The 23,738-nt window shown below is 34.5% G+C and overlaps 1 protein-coding gene across 1 annotated transcript in view; it reads right to left on the bottom strand.

The window, feature by feature from the left end:
* The window catches only part of rab26 (RAB26, member RAS oncogene family), a 110,830-nt gene that overhangs the window by 65,791 nt on the left and 21,301 nt on the right, over positions 1-23,738 (bottom strand). The gene's annotated exons all lie outside the window — the stretch shown is intronic.

Raw genomic sequence — 23,738 nt, 5'->3', positions numbered from 1 at the left:
CCAGGGTTAACAATTTCAAGTGTGTAAAGCCCTAATTAGACAAAGCAAACAAATAAATGTAACAATGACGAAGTGGCTGCCCAGAGTCCTGACCTAAACCTGTTTGAAAACAGGACTGCACAATACAGGGAATAATGACCCAAGTTTAGCATGACCCAGGGTTAACAATTTCAAGTGTGAAATCCCTAATTAGACACAGCAATACAAGGAAATGTAACAAGTAATGAAGTGGCAGCCCAGAGTCCTGACCTAAACCTGATTGAAAACAGGGCTATACCATACTGGGAATAATGACCCAGGTTTAGCATGATCCAGGGTTAACAATTTCAAATGTGAAAGCCCCAATGAGACACAGCAAAACAAGGAAATGTAATCAGAAATGAAATGGCAGCCCAGAGTCCCGATCCAAACCTGATTGAAAAAAGGGCTGCAAAATGCTGGGAACAAGATGACCTGGGTTTTGGATGACCCAGGGTTAACAATTTCAAGTGTGAAAAGCCCTAATTAGATACAGTAATAATGAAGTGGCAGCCAGAGTCCTGACCTAAACCTGATTGAAAACAGGCTACACGATACTAGGACTAATGACCCAGGTTTGGGATGATCCAGGGTTAACAATTTCAAGTGTGAAAAGCCATAATTAGACACAGCAAAACAAGTATGTAACAAGTGATAAAGTGGCAGCCTGTCCCGATCTAAACCTGATTGAATAATAGGGCTGCATCATACTGACAAAAGGATTACCCAGGATGATCTGGGTTTTGGATGACCCAGGGTTAACAATTTTTAGTGTAAAAAGCCCTAATCAGACACAGCAAAACAAGTAAATGTACCAATGAAATGGCAGCCCAGAGTCCCGATCCAAACCTGATTGATAAAAGGGCTAGACGATACTGTAAAAAAGATGACCCAGGTTTAGGATGGCCCAGGGTTAACAATTTCAAGTGTGTAAAGCCCTAATTTGACACAGCAATACAAGTAAATGTAACAATGATGAAGTGGCTGCCCAGAGTCCTGACCTAAACCTGATTGAAAACAGGACTGCACAATACTGGGAATAGTGACCCAGGTTTAGCATGACCCAGGGTTAACAATTTCAAGTGTGAAATCCCTAATTATTGCAAAAAACAGAAATGTGCGCACATCTAGAGAAAAAACTTGAAGGCAGGTGCACGATCAAAAAAACAAACATAAGTAGCAAAAGATTCAAAGTAGGTCGGCACACTGCCACTTTAGCTCTCAAAAAATTTTTATTAGTCAAAATTACAAAAACACTACGTTTCGACCGACATGGTCTTCATCAGGTAAAGCGTTGCAAATGGAAGTCCTCCAGAAATAGACAAACAGCTCTACACAGCACCTGCAGTCAATTATCACAATCAGCTAACAAGCCGGTAAACAGGAACAATTGCATACAATAATATACATCTTAAACAATGTGAAAAACATGAATACAATTACAAACAGACATTTAAAATACAAATACAAATTCTCACTATAGAATTCCTCGGAGACAGTATTCTATAGGCTAGATAGATATAGCACATCACACCTGCACAAAATCACATCACTTAAACAAGGCCAGTAGACCTAGGGGCAAAAAACATTATGTACATATTTAGTATACAACAATTCATTCATTCATTCTCTTGTCAGCTTAGTCCCTTTACCAATCCGGGGTCGCCACAACAGAATGAACCGCCAACTAATCCAGCAAGTCTCTACGCAGCGGATGCCCTTCCAGCCGCAACCCATCTCTGGGAAAAATATACAACAATATAGAATGCACAAACACTTACAAAAAAGATTTTAAATCAAAATCTAAATTCAAACCTCTCGGGGATAAAGTGTTTAGTGTGTAAATGTAAAACGCTTCCCTCTGTAATAAAAGTCTGTCAACATCGCCTCCCCTTCTCGGCACCTTCACTTGTTCAATGCCAATATATCGCAAAGTCGCAAGGTTATGTTTCAATGCATTAAAATGAACGGCGATAGGATTTCGTTGATCGTTTAATCGTATATTACTTCTGTGTTCAGCAATTCGTGTTTTTAAACACCGTCTTGTTTTACCTATGTAGGCTAAACCACAAGGACATTTAATCATATAGATCACATTTTTTGTGTTGCATGAAATCACACCTTTAATCTTTAATTGCTTACCTGAATGTGGATGACTAAAAAACTGACATTTGGTTGTAAAATTACACTGTGCGCATTGACCACATCTATAGTTACCTTCAGGGACTGAGAAAGGATTATCCGACCGATCGGAACCTTGATCTGCTCTCACTATCATTTGTCGCACATTAGGAGCTCGTTTAAAAACAATTCGTGGAGGATCTTTACAACAGTGTCTCATAACAGGGTCTGAATTTAATATATGCCAATGTCTACGTACTATATTTGCAAACTCATTACTTAAAGCCGAATATTGAATAATACAAGAAATCCGTGTGTTAGTAGGTTTTAGTGTTTTTCGAACCAAGGCTTCTTTTTGATCCATATTTTCGAAACGGGCCGCAGCTTCCTTAATCCATTTTGTAGAATAACCTCTATCATAAAAACGTTGACATAATTCCTTACGTTGTTTTTCAAACGTTTCCGTATTACTACAGATCCGTCGAATTCTTTTAAACTGACTAATTGGCAAGCTTTTCTTTAATTTAGTGGGATGGAAACTCAGACCATGTAAAAATGTATTTTTATCAGTAGGCTTTCTATATAAATCTGTCACCAATTTACTCCCATCTTTTATTATCAGCAAGTCTAAAAAACTCACTTGCGAGGGGTTGAACTCAATAGTAAATTTAAGATGTTCACTAGTGTGGTTTAAAAATTGCTGAAAAACAAGCAAATCATTTTCTGAGCCACACCAAATCATGAAAATATCATCAATATATCGCCGCCACAGAAGAATATTAGACAAATATGAATTAACTGTTGGATTAAACACATATTCATGTTCAAAAAAGCCCATATACAAATTCGCATAATTAGGAGCCATAGTGCTTCCCATTGCAGTACCTTTAATTTGTAGTAAATAGTCATCTTTGTACATGAAATAGTTTTTTGTAAGCACTAATTTAGTTAATTCTTTAAGACATTCGATAGTAGGTTTCTTATCACTTAAAAACTCGCGTAGAAAAAAATCAATAGCTTGTATACCGCCATCATGTGGAATGTTGGTATATAACGATTCCACATCTAAGGTAACCAGTAAATCCCTAAATCCCTAATTAGACACAGCAATACAAGTAAATGTAACAAGTAATGAAGTGGCAGCCCAGAGTCCCGACCTAAACCTGATTGAAAACAGAGCTACACGATATTGGGAATAGTGACCCAGGTTTAGCATGACCCAGGGTTAACAATTTCAAGTGTGAAATCCCTAATTAGACACAGCAAAACAAGTAAATGTAACCAGTAATGAAATGGCAGCCCAGAGTCCCGATCCAAACCTGATTGAAAAAAGGGCTGCACGATACTGGGAACAAGATGACTCAGGTTTTGGATGACCCAGCGTTAACAATTTTAAGTGTGAAAAGCCCTAATTAGACACAGCAAAACAAGTATGTAACAAGTGATAAAGTGGCAGCCCAGAGTCCTGACCTAAACCTGATTAAAAACAGGTCTACATGATACTAGGACTAATGACCCAGGTTTAGGATGATCCAGGGTTAACAATTTCAAGTGTGAAAAGCCCTAATGAGACACAGCAAAACAAGTTAATGTAACAGGTGTTGAAGTAGCAGCCCAGAGTCCTGACCTAAACCTGATTAATAATTGGGAAAAGGATGACTAAAAGAAAAATTGGCTTATTTCAAAGCAAAAAAAAACCCAAAAAACTTTCATTTACTCACCCCACTGGCAGATTATTTAGCTTGTTTTAAGACAAAACTCACTTAATTTTGTCCTATTATGTCTAAAAACATGATAGTATTTTTATTGGTCTAGAAAATGCTTCTTAATTTAAGAATTCATAGGACTACACTGCAAAAAACGCTAAAATGAGAAACTCTCAAAATAAAGCATTTTTGCAGTGTAGAGAATGCAGAATCAGACCTCTTTTCATAATTCATCACTTCACTTCTGACTTCATGTGATGCACAAAAGGTAAAAGTCACCACATTGATTTTAAGGTGTGCTCCTGTCTCCAGCTCAAGGTGTGTATTGTTAAAGCAGCAGTATATAAGGAGCAGGTCTCCAGACACTTGCTAGTTTGGGTCATAAATAAGAGGACAGTGAGTCACAGCGAACACCTACACTTCTTCTTTCTGACTCCGAGAGCCAATTAAATCCAACACGAGGAGCAGCTTATATAAGGAGCAGATCCACTTTGTCATCATATCTGCATCGAGACGCGGCCGGAGACTTCAAGACAAACACCACGTTTGTAAACGAGCTGTTTTTAGCACAGAAGTGTGATTAAACCTGCTGACGGGAACCAGATTTATCATAATCAGTCTACAGGGAAAATCTGCAGCTGAATTAATTTCCTCTCAGTGTGAATTTAGCACACCACCAGTGGAGTTTGAACACTCATCTGCATTATTATTATGAGAGCCAAAGCCAGGGTTATTATAGTTGTGCATGTTTTTATTTTGATCCTATTTTTATGTGTGCGTTACGTTTCAGTCTAGTTTTAGTTTGTTTTATTAATGGTAGTTTTAGGTCTATTCTATTTAGTCTATTCAAGTTTTAGGAAAGACTCTAGTTGCTGATTTGGTGTCAGAAGTGTCTCTATGAAAGGCGAAGGCCTCTAGATTTTGCTGATTTGAGCTCAATTAAATCTGATCATGTCTTGATGTTGACTGATTTGATGAGGACAGTGCGGTCTGACTCTGCTCAGACTAAAGTCTCATCACTGAACAGAAATAATGTCCAGTATAGAATATAAAGTCCTGCTGCAGTGGAGACAGAATGAATATTGTGTCTGACTCCATCATGAGCTTGGAGGACTGCATCCATACATCTCTGACATGACTCACTGATTAATAAAGTCATCTGAAATGCCAAAGAAAGCCTTCATGCAGGACTTCCACAGTTCATCAAGATTCTCTGTGTTCATCTTTAACACCTTCTCCTTCATCAGCTCAATAATGTTTATATCTGGTGACTGGGCTGGCCAATCCTGGAGCAGTTTGACCTTCTTTGCTTTCAGGAGTTTTGATGTGGAGGCTGAAGTATATGTAATGTAATGGGCAGCACAGATGTCTTGATACCTCAGGCTGTTGATGTTGCAGATCTCGCACGCCCCCATACTGAATGACCCCCAAACCATGACTTCTCCTTCACCAAACTTGACTGATATCTGTGAGAACTTTGGCTCTATGAGGGTTCCAGTAGGTCTTCTGCAGTATTGGTGATGATTGGGATCAGCAGATGATTCAGCAGAGAAGTCCACCTTCTGACACTTTCACACATCATCAACTAATGTCAAGTTATTATTTGTTGCTCTTTTAACTGAGATCAACAACAATACTTTTGTCAGGAAATGTATATATATTTAATTTAAGTTTTAGTATTTATTGTTCTTTAACAAGGGTGAAGCAGTGGCGCAGTAGATAGTGCTGTCGCCTCACAGCAAGAAGGTCGCTGGTTCGAGCCTCAGCTCAGTTAACGTTTCTGTGTGGAGTTTGCATGTTCTCCCTGCACTCGCGTGGGTTTCCTCCGGGTGCTCCGGTTTCCCCCAAACATGTGGTACAGGTGAATTGGGTTGGCTAAATTGTCCGTAGTGTATGAGTGTGAATGAGTGTGTGTGTGGATGTTTCCCAGAGATGGGTTGCAGCTGGAAGGGCATCCGCTGTGTAAAAACTTGCTGGATAAGTTGGCGGTTCATTCCGCTGTGGCGACCCTGGATTAATAAAGTGACTAAGCTGACCAAGTGAATGAATGAGTTCTTTAACAAAACTTGTCCGATGTTGACTAAAGTTTAGTGCTTGTCATGTTGTCTGCACCAAACACCAAGTTTACTTATCTAAAAGCCTCGATTACAAATAAAAAAACAACATAAAGACATCAAACTTTACTGAATTATCTCAGTAACAATGCACATTTTGCACAAAATAACCAGGGAAGAATAACGACCTCAATTTGTGTTAACTAAAATAACCTTGCCCCAAGCAAAACACGAGCACGTATGCTCTCACACACATCTGTGCGCATTATATTAAAGAAAACTAGGCTAATGAAGTCTAACGAGGGATATATTTCTGTCAGGGAATCTTCATTCAGTCTCAGGTCTGTGCTGTGTTCATGGTTTTGGCCTCAGCAGGTGACATTATATTCGTTTCTGACAGCTACAGCAGCAGCCAGCGGCAAACTCATCTTTTTAATGATATCTTTTCCTCGGGCTGTCGGCACACTGGTTGACTGATCGCTGAAATGAAAGCTCTCATAATAAAACATCGTGTGAAAACTCAGTGGAAGTGAGAAGGATGATGACGGACTGATTAAAGTGACCTTATTCTACACTTTTACAGTCCTTCATACTGCCATTTTCAGTGTTTGATTGCGGTGTGTATTTAGGAATTAGCCCCGATAAATGACATGCAATAACCAAACAATTAGTGATTGGTGGTTTCCCATGTCCAGGTTGGAGGAAAGTCCTTACCCCAGGTGGAGGAGTTTAAGTATCTCGGAGTTTTGTTCACGAGTGAGGGAAGGATGGAGCGTGAGATTGACAGGCAGCAGTAATGCGGTCGATTTACCGGTCCGTTGTGGTGAAGAAGGAGCTGAGCCGAAAGGCAAAGCTCTCGATTTACTGATCAATCTACGTTCCTACTCTCACCTATGGTCATGAGCTTTGGGTCATGACCGAAAGGACAAGATCTCAGATACAAGCCGCCGAATACAAGCCGGCAGGGCGCACTCTTATGGATAGGGTGAGGAGCTCTGACACAGGAGCTCGGAGTAGAGCCGCTACTCCACCACATCGAGAGAAGTCAGCTGAGGTGGCTCAGGCATCTGTTTTGGATGCCTCCTGTACGCCTACCTACTAGGCATGTCCCACTGGGAGGAGGCCTCGGGGAAGACCCATGACACGCTGGAGGGACTATGTCTCTCGGCTGGCCTGGGAACGCCTTGGGATCCCTCCTGAGGAGCTGGAGGAAGTGTCTGGGGAGAGGGAAGTCTGGGGTTCTCTCCTAAGACTGCTGCCCATGCGACCCGGCCCCGGAAAAGCGGCAGAAACTGAATGAATGAATGAATCTGCATGCCAGACAGTGTTGTTTTCATGTATTAGTGGGCGGTTCTTGCATCATTACACAATTAAATATGCACTAGGGATGATGAATGTATTTATTTAGCTAAATTATCTGCCAGTCGGGTAAGTACAATAAATTGTATTTCTGGTTTAAGGAGGACCTATTATGCTCCTTTTTTTCAAGGTGTAAAATTAGTCTCTGATGTCCAAATCTGAATTGTTATTAAGGTCAAAGGTACATATAATAAACATCCACAGCATGCATCACAAGTCAACACTATTTATTTTTCTTTAAATAAAGTGGCATTTGCAATCAAAACACAATAAATACCCTGCAAAAAAATGCCTTTTTTACTTAGATTTTGTGTCTTGTTTCTAGTCTAAATATTTAAAATTCTTAAATCAAGAAGAATTTTCTAGGTAGGCAAAACATAATGTCTTGTTTTAAAAAATAATATGTCAAAATTAAGTGAGTTTTTTCTTAAAACAAGCAAAATAATCTCTCAATGAGGTCAGAAAAATAATCTTATGTCAAAAGGAAAAGCAAGATTATTTAAGGAAAAAACACTTCATTTTAATGTATTATTCCTAAAAAAAAAACTTTTACTTTGAACATGTTTCTTGATTTAATATTTTTTTATATATTTAGACTAGAGACAAGACAAAATCCCTAAAATAAGAAAGTCATTCTGCAATGAATATTGTTGAATTTGTGTGATTTGAATGACAAATAAGCTACTATAAGTTTTGTAGGCATTTTTGTTTATTTAATTAATTTTTTTTTTGCATTATTTCAGTACAATTCACATTGAAACAACAACAAATATCATACAATTAACATATAAATAATAAAAAATATACTATATATATAATGCTTATTTCACACTTTTATGCATTAATAAATACTACTTACAAACAAACAAACAAACAAAAAAAACATTCTACATGAATCATCTAAATAATAATCTGAATACTAATATTGTCTTATGGGGCGAACGGTGGCTCAGTGGTTAGCACTGTCACCTCACAGCAAGAAGGTTGCTAGTTCGAGTCCCAGCTGGGCCAGTTGGCGTTTCTGTGAGAAGTTTGCATGAGTGTGTATGGGTGTTTCTCAGCACTGGGTTGCGGTTGGGAGTGCATCCACTGTGAAAAAATATGCTGGAAGAGTTGGCGGTTCATTGCACTGTGGCGACCCCTGATAAATAAGACACTAAGTCGAAAATGAATGAATGAATATTTTCTGGGTGAAGCAGTGGCGCAGTAGGTAGTGCTGTTGCCTCACAGCAAGAAGGTCGCTGGTTCAAGCCTCGGCTGGGTGAATTGGTGTTTCTGTGTGGAGTTTGCATGTTCTCCCTGTGTTCGCCTGGGTTTTCTCCGGGTGCTCCGGTTTCCCCCACACTCCAAAGACATGCGGTACAGGTGAATTGGGTAGGCTAAATTGTCCGTAGTGTATGAGTGTGAATGAGTGTGTGTGTGGATGTTTCAGATGGGTTGCGGCTGGAAGGGCATCCGCTGCGTAAAACATGTGCTGGATAAGTTGGCGGTTCATTCCGCTGTGGCGACCCTGGATTAATAAAGGGACTAAGCTGAAAAGAAATGAAGGAATAAATGAATAAATATTTCCTTATGCTAGTTAAACGGCACTATGCTGTTGTCATGGAAACACAGACCAGGTCAAGTACGTCAAAGTAGCCCTTATATAAATGATTAATGTCATTGAATAATTTCCAATAGCCCATTTGCCATAACTCAATAATGCTCATCTTAGTAAAAAAAAAAGTAATTAAATGCAGTAAATGAAGAGAGCCATGATAATAAAGTTAAATCCCTCACATATAAAGATAATGAGTCAGGGTAAAGGATTCATTTAAAGAGATGGAGTCACTCAGGGAGAAAAACCTTATATAATGAGTAAAGCCAGATGACCTTCCTCTGAGAAACAGAAAAACTTCAGTCTCAGACTTACAGAATCAGTCCCAGTTATAAAACACATTCTTATTAACATCGATTTGAATACTAAGAACAGTGTCAGTGAACATCACAAAAATGTAGTTTATGTAATCACTTAAACAACAGCGGTACAGAGAGACTGATGCTTACATGGCTCCACAGCCTCTGAGATTCCTACCTGTACAGCTAAGACCATGTGATGCGCACTCCGGGCTTTTACAAACCTTACACCAGTGGTTCTCAAACTGTGGTACGTGTACCACTAGTGGTACGCAGGCCTCCTTCTAGTGGTACGTGGAAGAATACTGAATAATGAAAGAAAAAAATACTCAGTTTTAAGCTACTTTGTCAGGATGTGATTTAAACGTAGCGGGACACAAAACATAGACTCAAGCAACTTTGCCATGCTTGAAGCTAAAATATAGCCTAATTAAAGTTAGTCTCTGTATGCGGTTACCACAAACTGCGGTCCACTTAAGATGAGAACTTAAATCTGCACATATGAATGGATAAATAACGTTTGAATTGGTCAAGCAGTGCATTTATGCATGTAATCGCTCACGTTTTCTGACACACACGTACTGTAAAAAAAACGAGCTGGATGTAATCTCTAATGTAAATATGTAATTCCAAATCATTTATTTTAAAATACAATAGATTTCAGAGAGAAACAAATACGTCATGTGTACATGCAACACATATTTCAAAATTTATCAAACTGGTTTTATATATGAATATGATGACATAGCCATTATTTATGAGGTCCAAGCAACATTTCCAGGTTTTGATGAATAGGTTACTATTTGTTAATACTTAACATTTAACAACAGCAGTTTTATTTTAGCTTTAAGAGAAGGAGCCTACCATTTTCACTTTTAAAAGCACACTTTAAACATTGACTATTTATTAATTTTAATTTTTTTTTTTTTTTAAAGGGGCTGACAATAATAATAGGAATTAATCTGCCTCGTCATTATGGTGGTACTTAGAGAGACAATTTTTTTCTGAGGTGGTACTTGATGAAAAAAGTTTGAGAATTACTGCCTTACACCCTTTATTATCTTACACTCGTCATATTTACATTGTTGATTTTGCCCTGAATGTGTCTTCTGTACACACTGTTTCATGTGTAAATTTAAGTGCATGCCTTAAGTTATATGTAAAGTGTATTTACGAGTAACTTCATCAGTAGATTTGATATACAGTTGAAGTCAGAATTATTAGCCCCCCTGAATTATTAGTCCCCCCATTTATTGTTTCCCCAATTTCTGTTTTATTTGTTTGTAATTTTCAGTTGTTCTGCATTAACACTTCCGAAACGCTAGTTGGCAGTGAGGTGTTTATGTTCCTCTGTGTCGAGTTTCTTTGCTGGTGTTTTGTTCTTTCTGAACGCTTCCTGAATGTACAAGTGGCTCAAACTCGCTCATTTTGAGGCAGGAACCGGCGGACGTGCAACAACTTTAACTATGAGGTAAACACAAAAACAAAACTTTCCATCCGGAGCTCCTTCACGGGACTCCACACTTGTAAGTAATCGCTCCATCAGGCTCGCGCGGCTCTCAGTCCCACCCAGACTTGTCAGCGATACCAAGCCGACCAATCACAGAGCTTGCGCTACTCGTCATTACGACGTGTAGTTACATTTTTTGAGAGGTGCGACGTCGATGGCCTCGACGTAGGGCTATGCGTTGACGCATACACAGAAGTATAAATCAGCCTTTACGCAGGTCCTTGTCTTCAGGTGTGACTTACTGCATAGTAATGATAGTTCACGCCTTCTCGCATAGACCATTGTCACTCAAGAAGTGACTTAGAAATTTAAATTCAATACATTGCTTCTATATTGGATGATGCTCACATCATTTTGAAGCAAAAACACTAGGCTACAAGCTCCAGTTCTCAAACGTCTTGTGCACAAATGTTCTCTGTGTGTTTCACGGCCTTGTTTCAGTGATTTTAAAATTATAGTTTTTCACTAACCACGCATAAATGTTTCTTTCTCAAAAACACAAACACATACAAACAACCCGGGCTCATTGTGGAAACTTAGCCCCGCGGACGTTTCTGCGGACCGCGATTTACGTCCCGGGAGGTACGTATTCGAGCGGGTTTTGTTTTCGCAGATCCGCGAGAGGCCGCTGTGCGCGCTTTTTCGCGTCTCGGGCGCCTCTCGGGACTCGGCCGACTCGGCCGACTCGGCCGCCCTCCTCTTCCTCCTCCTCTTCCTCCTCCTCTTCCTCCTCCTTCCCTAAACCCGAGCGACGGTTCGCAAAAGCCGTCCAGAAAAAAATTAAATAAAGCAAAAGCCCTCGTCTTCGATTTCAACCACGTTTTCGGATCCCGCCACGTTCTCGCCCTTATTTTTCGGATTCCATTTTTCGCCTTACCTGATTTCCGGAACCGCTGTTCCCCGGACTCGATCCCGGTCGTCGTCCCCGCGGCCGGCTCCTCCTCCTCCTCCGGGGCCTCCGCTTCGCCGACGCAACGCTGTGAGCTAAGCGGACAAACTGGTCGCATCGGGAAAGCCCTCCACTCGGAGGCGAGCCGTCGACCGGCGAGCGCGAAGAGGAGGAGCGGAGCGGCGCCACACCGCCTCGCAGCGTTCGCTCGAAAAAAACTAAACGCGGCCTTACTTACCTCCGGCCACGTAAATCGCGGCCTCCAGAAACATCCGCGGGGCTACGTTTCCAAAATGAGCTTGGGTTGCATACAAACAAACATGCTGCTTAGGTATAATTGTAGCCCAGCTTGTGCTGTTTAAAGTGTTATCACACTTTAGCCATTAATGTGCTTTTAAGACACTGAAAACAACACAAATGTCAGTGCATGTCAAAACTTCTCCACGACCCCAACACAAGCTGCAGCAGGTGATTGTCTTCAGAAACTTGTGTTGTTGTGCTGGATGAAAGTCTCTTCACAGTCCACTGGTGATGATTAAAGTAAATGATCTGAATGTGTTTATGTGTGTTTTTATACTCTGGGTGAGGCATAAAACTAAAAAATGTTCATCCAATTAAATATTGTCAGGCTCAGTGGCGCAAAAAGGAGGTATGCAGTACATGCGGCGCATAGGGGCGCCACACATGGGGGGCGCCATTGTGCCAAAACTATTTTTAAAATTATCCATATTAAAAGTTTCAAATAATATATATATATATATATATATATATATATATATATATATATATATATATATATATATATATATATATATATATATATATATATTTGTTAAAAATGTTTATTTATCATTTTATACGCGTATAATATTGTATTTTATTAAATTAAAAAATCATTCCACCCCCCACCCCCATTTTTCATACCATATACATGTTTTTATGAATTTATTATGTATCATATAGATTCATCAGGCCTTTTGGTAACTTCTTAGCTCAAAACTATTTTAATTTTGGCTACAAACAAAGTTATAACATTTCAATTAAATAGAACATTTGCTTGTTTCTGTTTTTTTTTTATTATTACACTAAACATTTGACAGTCTTTTTTATTTAACTTTTAGCAGTTTCAGTCAATTGTTCTTGCAAAGACAGACCTTACACTTCTCACAGTGTGCATGTGAGAAGTAATTGCAATGTTCTTTTGCTCTTTAGGACTCCCATGTCTATCATTTTGTTTTGACAAATGTAGTACAAAAAGTCCAAAAGCAAGGCTAGTCAAGGTGATATAATTATTTCGTGAGGGAAAATTAAATTGAGAAGAAATTTGGGGTGGTATGAGATGCATTTCTTTGCGACTTAACATGCTTAATGTAATTATACCTTTTACTACTTCATACTATTTCAGTTGTGTTCAGAACTGCGAAACTGTATTTTTTGAAGCATATTGATATCTTTATGAAAAAATATCTTTAATTTATTGATGGAAATATTTTCCACATTTTATCACTTGCCTGTTATAAAATATAGTTGGATTGAAGGGGGGCGCGCAAAAGTTGAAGCCGCATACCCATCAGTAAATGTACAGTTGCGCCCCTGGTCAGGCTGACACCTCCCATAATACTGATAAGTAGCACAAACTGTCTGTCAGCAAATGTAGATTTGAACAACTGCGCAGATCTGCCACGCACGCCGCGTTCATCTGCAACTAAGGGAGTTTCTTGTGTTTCTCGTTGGATGAAAACACTCATTTAATCACTGATGCTTTATACCAGTGGTTCTCAAACTTTTTCCATCAAGTACCACCTCAGAAAAAAATAGTCTCTCCATGTACCACCAAAACTGAGCAGTATTGAAATACAGTAGGCCCAGTAAAGCTACAACTCACACAGTTAAAACAACGTGGCAGATTACCTCAGATATATAGACTATATTGATAAATGGCATATTATATGCATAATTTTTGATCAATTTTGAAATGTGTGTAGCATGTACATGACATATTTCATTTCTCCGCGTACCACTAGAAGGAAGCCTGCGTACCACTGGTGTTACAGTGAAAAACCAATTCACATCGTTGGATGGAAGCAAAGCTACTGAAATCACCATGACTTGTATTATACTGTATGAGGTCAGTGTGTGTCCAGCTCTAGCATGTGTGTGTGTGTGTGTGTGTGTGTGTGTGTGTGTGTGTGTGTGTGTGTGTGTCTCCAGTACAGACAGTGATGTGCAGAGATCTGACAGCAGAATCTCATCCACCTGTTGACTCTCTGACATTCAGTCTGCAGGTGGCAGAGAGCAGATCATTTAATTACCTACAGATCACCTGGGCTCACACACACACACGCACACACACACACAGTTGAAGTCAAAATGATTGTCCCTCCTGTGAATTATTTAATCTTTTTTTAAATATTTCCCAAACAATGTTTAACAGAGCATGTTTTACACAGCGGATGCCCTTCCAGCTGCAACCCAGTACTGGGAAACACCCATACACACTCATTCACACACACACACACTCATACACTACGGTCAGTGTAGTTCATCAATTCCCCTATAGCGCATGTGTTTGGACTGTGGGGGAAAACCGGAGCACCCGGAGGAAACCCACACAAACATCGGGAGAACATGCAAACTCCACAGAGAAATGTCAGCTGACAGAAACGGGACTCGAACCAGCAACCTTCTTGCTGTGAGGCTAAACACTGAGCCACCGTGCCACCTAATATATTCATTCAGCTGCTAAATGAATAATTATAATAGCTACACAAACTCATACTGGAGACTGGTTTCTCATGAGTTTGACGGCCGTGTGCTGATGAATATTCATGACAAGTTGCTTTGTCAGGGGTTTTGAGTGACAGCTGGACCTGCCCAGCAGCTTTTGCCTCTTTTTTTTTCTTTTTTCGCATGGCTTGTGATGAATATTAATAAGCACCTGTCGGCGGCTGAACACAGCAGGTCATTAGGGTTCGTTATGAAGGACTCGTTATTAACACCCGTTTACCACATCTGCTGGACATCCCGAAAACTTCTGTAGCTAATTTACGGTGGCTGTGATGTCTGATTTCTGCAAATTACTAATCTCATGTTTGATGCACATTCATAATGCATGCCATATTTCAACCTCGAATAATGTAATAACAATAACAATAATAATAATAATAATAATAATAAGCATAATCATAATAATAATAATAATAATAATAATAATAATAATAATAATAATAATAATATATTTTTAAATAATCATAATTAAAAAAAGTAAAAAAGTAAAAAATAAATAAAAGCAATCTAATAATAAGAACAACAACAACAACAACAACAACAACATCAATAATAATAAGATTAATAATAATAATAATAATAATAATAATAATAATAATAATAATAATATAATTATAATTAATAATAATAATATAACTTTTAAATAATAATAATTTACAATAAAAGTAATCTAATATTAATAATAATAATAAATAGTAATAATAAAATAATAATAATAATAATAATATATTTTAAAATAATCCTAATTAAAAAAATAAAAGTAATCTAATAATAAGAACAGCAACAAAAACAACAACAATAATAATAATAATAAAAATAGTAATAATAGTAATAAATAGTAATAATAATAATAATAATAATAATAATAATAATAATAATAATATATTTTTTTAAATAATAATAATTTAAAATAAAAGTAATCTAATAATAATAATAATAATAATAATAATAATAATAATAATAATAATAATAATAATAAAATGTTTAGGCCACAGTGATAACCATTAAGCTACCAACAATATTTATCTGAAAACAAAAATATTTACTGTGATTATCTTGAATGATATTTATACCTGTCCTGTATCTGTACAGTGTTCATCTGCAGTGTGTTTGTGTGAAACACAGAGCAACAGATGATCAACACAGAACCTTAATAAACAGTATTCATCAGATGAGCAGGATATTAAACTCTCAAATCCTCAGTAAACGGTGAAGAACTCACAGAAACACTGAAGCTGAGATATTGTTGAACACACTGATCTGATCTGTGAGTCACGCTGATCTGCGGCTGTTTTTCACACACAGCTGATGCAAATGACAAGCCATGATGAAATCAGTGAATATAAATATAGTCAGTCTGTGTCTACAGTTTTCTTATATGTGTGTGTGGATTTGCTCTAAAAGAAATGATTAGACTGTATAATGCAAGTGAAAGGATTGACGTCATAAACAGCTGAAGTCAGAATCATTCTCCCTCCGGTCACTTTTTTCAGATTCAGGAATTGTTCACAGTATTTCCTATAATATTTGTTCTTCTGGAGAAAGTCTCATCTGTTGTATTTCGGCTAAAATAAAAGCAGTTTTTAAATGTTTTAAAGCCATTTTAAGGTCAATATTGTTCGCCCCTTCAGCAATATTAGTGTTGGATTGTCTCCAGAACAAACCACTGTTATACAATGACTTGCCTAATTACCCTAACTTTACCCTAATTACCCTAGTGAAGCCTTTACATGTCACTTTAAGCTGAACACTAGTCAAATATCCAGTCTAATATTATGTGCTATATTCATCTGTATATGTTGCTGTGGCATTTGCCTAATCATGTGTAAAATAGTGTGATTGACCTTTCCAGCAGAGCGTAAATGATTGATGAAATGACGCGTCTCTGACACTGTAAACAAACTCAGTGTCAGTCCTGAATTCATAAGCACACGTTTCAGGATGTATCAATATTCAGCAAGCTTCCATCATAAGCAGACATCAATAAACAGTTTATAATAAACAAGACCTTTATAATGTGACAATATTAGTAAAGAGATTTGTAATTGAATTATTATGCATAGAAATTATATTAAATTATGATTTAATCTAAATGGCATCTTTTGATATTTTGATAAAAATAAAATTATGTACTATAAATTTTGAAATGTATTAGATAAAAACAAATAAAGATACTTTTATGTAAATGTAACAGTAATCTAGATTGAGTTTAATTTAATAATGCAATATTTAATGAAAATATATTTACATTTCCTGGGCTTATTTCTAAACTAAACTCTTTAAGGTTAAATATAAAGTATTGTAAAATAAATTCACTACTAAAATAAATAAATATATAAAAAGGTGAATTCATTTTTTTAATGATACATCAAACTATAAAATTTTTATTGTTGGTTATTAACATAAAAAATGTAATTAAAATAAATGAAATGAAATTAAATTAATTTAAATACAAAAATAAACATTTAATTTAATTTTAATTTAATTTAATTACATTTTTATTTTATTTTATTATAAATTAAATTATATTAATTTTTGTATTTTATTTTAATTTATTTTATTTTTATTTAGTTTAATATTTGTTATTTTTTTATTTATTATTTATTTTATTTTATTTTATTTTAAATTAAATTATTTTTGTTTTGTATTTTAAATTAAATTAAATTAAATTAAATTAAATTAAATTAAATTAAATTAAATTAAATTAAATTAAATTAAATTAAATTAAATTAAATTAAATTAAATTAAATTAAATTAAATTAAATTAAAAACATGACACCCTATACCAGAACAGCATCTTTCTCCTTTCTTTTTCCGCATATACTCAGTCTGATCTATAACATTGAACTGAAGCATGCAGTGATTTCTCCTTCTCATTACCCTCTGGATGCGTTTCCCGTTAACAGAACAGGAATCACCTCTGCCATTAGATGCAGTCGATAGGTGATCTTCACCTCTGAGTAATTAACCATTTCCCTCACAGGCCTAATTATGTGTATCAGGTAGACATTCAATGTTTTTACCCGTTTCTGCATTCGAGAGTTAATGGATTGACACACATTTAAGGCTTTATTCTGCTCAGCTGACTGTGAAATGTAGAGTTCGCTTGTGTTTTATTTGTAGGGTCGTGAAGAACCCACACACGCATGTTTTCGTGGTGTAATATGTGTGCTTGTGCATGTAGCTCAATGAGATCAATGACTCAGATCAGACCATTAAAGAAGAATTTGTGCAGAGAAACTACATTACCCATTTTAACAATCAAGGAGCAGCAGGTCTGATGTATGTCTGTGTGTGTGTGTAAAAAAAACAATAAATATTGTTAAATTGATGAAATACTGAAAATTATTTAACTTTACATTTTATTTATTTATTTATTTATTTATTCATTCATTCATTCATTCATTCATTCATTCATTCATTCATTCATTCATTCATTCATTTTCTTGTCAGCTTAGTCCCTTTATTAATCCAGGGTTGCCACAGCGGAATGAACCACCAACTTATCAAGCATGTTTTTACGCAGCGCATGCCCTTCCAGCCGCAACCCATCTCTGGGAAATTAATTAATTCATTCATTCATTCATTCATTCATTCATTCATTCATTCATTCATTCATTCATTATTTTTATTTAATAATTAATTCCTTTATTTATTTAATTTTTTATTTTTTTATTTATGTTTTAATTTATTATTTACCTAATTATTTATGTATTATCCTTTATTTGTTTATTTATGTTTTATTAATGTTTTATTTGTTTATGTTTTAATTATGTTTTTTATTTATTTAGGTTTTATTTTATTATTTTTATTAATCTTTTATTTGTTTTAATTTATATATATATATATATATATTATTCATGTTTTATTTATTTATTTGTGTTTACTTGTTTATTTGTTTATTCATTCATTTATTTATTTACGTTTATTCATTTATTTATTTAGGTTTTATTTATATTTTTCTTTATTTTTGTTTAATTTAAGTTTTATTTATTTATCTATTTATTTATATTTTATTTATTTGTATGTTTATTTATTTATTTATTTATTTATTTATGTTTTGTGTTATTTATTTATTATCATTTTTTATGTTTTATTTATGTTTAACTTATGTTTTATTTATCTATGTATTATGTTTTATTTATTTATTTATTTATTTATTTACATTTTATTTATGTTTTATTTTATGTTAAATAAAAATATGTAAATTAAAATGTATTTTATGTTATTTATTAAAATTAAATTAAATTAAATTAAATTAAATTAAATTAAATTAAATTAAATTAAATTAAAATTAAAATTAATTAAATTAAATTAAATTAAATTAAATTAAATTAAATTAAATTAAATTAAATTAAATTAAATTAAATTAAATTAAATTAACAAATGACAGCTGATTGTGAATCTACAGTTCGTGTTTTAAGGTTTAATAAAGTAATTTGTGCAACAACAAAAAAAAAACTACATTACACATGATCCATTTCTGTGTAAATGACAAAGTGCAAACTTTGGATGTTTATATCAGGTTTACATCTCCTAAATGTGAATTTTGTCACTGTTTTAGAGCACAATAGCTAATAGATATCCTTTATTTTTATTTCAGGAGACCTTGGAGTACATTTTGTGGGCTGAAGCATGTATTTTCAGTCTGCTTTGAATGCTGTGCATATTAAAGAAGAGCAAAGAAGAGAAGCAACATGGGTTTTTATTCTGGCTCTCTATTTTCCAATTACTGATCTGTCAGAGAGAGAGACGCAGCTCCTGTTATCAGAGAGACCTTGACATTAAAACTGGCTGTGAAAGCGAGCGCAGGCTGTAATCTGTGTGTTTGACGGATGAGCGAGAGTCCTGGACTGAACACAGCTGTGATTCTGCAGAAATCTCACTCACTTCTGCACACACACCACACTCCACATCACACTGTCATTTACAGTAAATACTATAGTGTTTTAACCATACTACAGTACCATATTATAGTTTTTACAACTTTTTCTTAATGAATACTCCAGCATAATGTAGTATTAAAAATAGTGATAAATACTGTAGTACTGTATTAGCTTAAACTGTACTAGGTTAGTAAACTGTGGTGTATTGCAGAATAATACATCCTATAGTTGAAGAAAACTGCAAAAATGGGTCCATTTTTTAATATTAATATTATTGTTGTTACCATGGCAACTATAGAGATCAGCACAACAGATCAATTGTTGTGTTACCATAGCAACTATAGAATCACCCCAACAGATCAATTGTTGTGTTACCATAGCAACTATAGAATCACCACAACAGATTAATTGTTGTGTTACCGTAGCAACTATAGAAATCATCATAACAGATCAATTGTTGTCACCATAGCAACTACAGAATCACCACAACAAATCAATTGCTGTGTTACCATAGCAACTATAGAATCGCTACAACAGATCAATTGTTGTGTTACCATAGCAACTGTAGAATCACCACAACAGATTAATTTTTGTGTTACCATAGCAACTGTAGAATCACCGCAACAGAACAATTGTTGTGTTACCATAGCAAATAAAGAATCACCACAACAGATTAATTGTTGTGTTACCAGAGCAACTATAGAGATCAGCACCATAGATCAATTGTTGTGTTACCATAGCAACTATAGAATCACCCCAACAGATCAATGGTTTTGTTACCATAGCAACTATAGAATCACCACAACAGATTAATTGTTGTGTTACCGTAGCAACTATAGAAATCACCTTAGCAAATCAATTGCTGTGTTATCATAGCAACTGTAGAATCACCACAACCGATTAATTTTTGTTACCATAGCAACTGTAGAATCACCACAACCAAATAATTGTTGTGTTACCATAGCAACTAAAGAATCACCACAACAGATCAACGGTTCTGTTACCATAGCAACTATAAATTCACCACAACAGATCAATGATTCTGTTACCATAGCAACTATAAAATCACCACAACAGATCAATGGTTCAATTACCATAGCAACTACACAATTATATTTTACATTGTACATTCACACATCTGCTGTGGTGATTCTACACTGTAAACAATTTAACAAAAAGTCAAGCCAACAGCAGTTTTTTATGTTTATTTCACTTATTTTAATAAGTTATCAGGTTTCAACAAAATTTTTAAGTTGTACAAAATGTACCGTAATAGTGTGATTGCGCGATGTTGAGATGACTGAAAAAGTCCATTTGATTCAACTAAAAAATTGAAGGCAGCAGGATTTTTTACATTTCTGTTGCTATGGAAACACAACAACTATATGCAGTTGCAAAACAGTATTTCACTAGATTTAATAAGAACAATGCGTTAAGAAGTTTAAAAACAATTACTAAAGCCCATTTTCCCAATCATTAAGCTCTTACTTATTAGAGATTATAACAGCAGCTGGTTTCTGATAACAAACAGCAGGAGTGTGTGATTGTGTGATTTATGTGTCTGCGGGGAACAAAAGCAGGCCAGGTAATTGATTTAAATGTCTGTTCCTCCTCGAACCCCAGCCCAATTAATCAAGAGACGAATGCAGAGACTGATGTTCTGAAACACAAGGACTCACAGATCCAAAGAGCACTGCCATTAATCAGATTCTTACAGCAGAAACACATTCAAACCTTCTGCCTTCAGCAAGAGTAACATAAGAGTCAAACTTAATGCTGTCAAATGCCAAACACCTCTGCCACTGATTTCAGACCAGTTTTCCTGAGATACTGACATGTGAAAACACGTTATGTGTCAATATACTGAACTGTATATATGTGTGTGTGTGTGTGTGTGTGTGTGTGTGTGCGTGTGTGTGTGTGTGTGTGTGTGTGTGTGTGTGTGTGTGTGTGTGTGTGTGTGTGTGTGTGTGTGTGTGTGTGAATGAAAGAGTGTATGGGTGTTTCCCAGTGTTGGGTTGTGCCTGACATGGCATCCGCTGTCTAAAACATATGCTGGATAAGTTGGTGGTTCATTTCACTGTGGCGACCCTTGATTAATAAAGAGACTAAGGCATAAGAAATTGAATGGATAAATGAATATATTGTTGAGTTTTTAATAACCAAAATGGGAAGAATAAGCACAAATACAAACAATAATTAGTACCTAGTTAATATTTTAGTAGTATTATTAAATAAATAAATAAAAAAGAATAAGAATAATTAATAATAATTAATAATAATAAGAATATAAAAATATGGTAAACAATTTTAAACATAAAAAATGTAAAAATTATTACAAATATTATAATATTATTGTTGTCATTATTATTATTAAAACAGTTACAAAACAGCTGTTCTTAGAAAATTAATAAAATAAAATAAAATAAAATAAAATAAAATAAAAATAAAATAAAATAAAATAAAATAAAATAAAATAAAATAAAAAAAAATAAAATAAAATAAAATTAAATTAAATTAAATTAAATTAAATATTCTACTAATCTAAATGGTTACAAATACAAATTAGTACTTTTAATAATAGTACTAGTAGTAATAATAATAATAATAACAATAATAATAATAATAATAATAAAAATTATAGTAACAATACTATAAAATTTTTATTTTGTTATTATATATATATATTATTATCATTGTTGTTGTTGTTGTTGCTGCTGTTGTTGTTGTTTGAAAAATTACAAAACAGCAGTTATTGGAAAATAAAATAAAATAAAAAGTTTTACTAAGCTAAATGGCCACAAATGCAAACAGTAATTAGTACTTTTAATAGTAGAAATAGTAGTAAATAAATAAATATAAATGGCAAAAATTATATTAAAAAAAATCTTAATATTAATTAAAATATTACAATGCAACGTCAACATTATTATTATTATTATTATTATTATTATTATTATTATTATTATTACTGTTATTTTTATTATTATTATTATTATTATTATTATTAAAACAATTAACAAAACAGTAGTTTATTAGCGTTAATAAAAACAATAATAGTTGTAGCAGTAGTAAAAATACATTTTATTATTATTAATAATAATAATAATATCCATAATAATAATCATAATAATAATAATAATAATAATCATAATAATAATAATAACAATCATAATAATAATAATAATAATAATTCAATAGTTTCCCAGTGATGGGTTTCGGCTGGAGAGGCATTCGCTGCATAAAACATATGCTTGGTAAGTTGGCGGTTCATTCCGCTGTGGTGACCCCTGATTAATAAAGGGACTAAGCCGAAAAGAAAATAAATGAATGAATGAATGATGCAACTACAAAACCCTATTTCTTCAATATCAAGAAGAACCAACACAACCCACAACAGCCAAACACACTCAAACGTTCAGCCTTCATCTGCTTTCAGCGCACATAAAAGAGTCTTTCAGAGCACAAACTTCAATGCTGTCAAAAGTCAAACACCTCGGTCACAGTTTTCAGACCGCCGCCACTCTGAATCACGGAAAGATGAAACGCTCAAATGCTTTTCTGTGTCAATATATCGAGCTGTGAAATGAACTGAAAATATCCACTGGACAATCTCGAGGTATGTTGGTATCACGGGTCAGCGTTTGCACAGAAGAGAAAACAGTATCCAGAGCTTTTATAGAACAAGAAACGGAGCACATCTCATGGATTTAATACTATATATGAATAAATAGACTCAATGACGGGCTAAAAAATCTGCACAAGTTATTACTAAAAGTTAAATTATTTTCATTTATTATTTGTGGTTGTTAATTGCATTAAGGGATGTTGATCTCTGTCCACTTCTGATGTTGAAATTTCAACTCTACAGTTGAACAAAGTGACTTTCAGTGACATTTTAGTCGTTTGAATTAATATAGGAAATAATATCTAGAGAAACAAGTGTGTAAAATAACAGAAAATGTGCTGCAGTTTATTACAAGGTGTTTGTAGTGTAATATACAACACCAACACTGACAATGCATACCTGTCAACATTAGGATGTGAAAATAAGGGATATGCCAATCATTAACCTTTTCTTCACTGTATAACTTGAAAATTCTGATTACAGAGCAACAAATGAAGCTTACATTTAGATTTTTTGTTTGAGGTTTGAGGTGTCACTTTAAAATGCACAGATCTAATATTATTATAAAAGCATTCAACTGCTTTCCTGACTTTTTGTGCTCATTTAAAACAAAATTGTTTGAAAGAAAACCCACCAAAATCGACATCATTAGATAATATTGTTATTATTATTATTAATACTAATTATAATATTATTATTATTATTATTAATAATAATAATAATAATATTATTATTATTATCACTATTAATATTATTATGAATGTTATTATTATTATTAATGATAATATTATTATTGTCATTGATACAATTATTATTAATATTATTATTGTTATTATTATTATTATTATTATTATTATTATTATTATTATTATTATTATTATTGA

The sequence above is a fragment of the Danio rerio genome, chromosome 12, assembly GCF_049306965.1.
Source record: "Danio rerio strain Tuebingen ecotype United States chromosome 12, GRCz12tu, whole genome shotgun sequence".
Classification (NCBI taxonomy): domain Eukaryota; kingdom Metazoa; phylum Chordata; class Actinopteri; order Cypriniformes; family Danionidae; genus Danio; species Danio rerio.
This window is presented reverse-complemented; position numbering and strand designations above follow the sequence as displayed.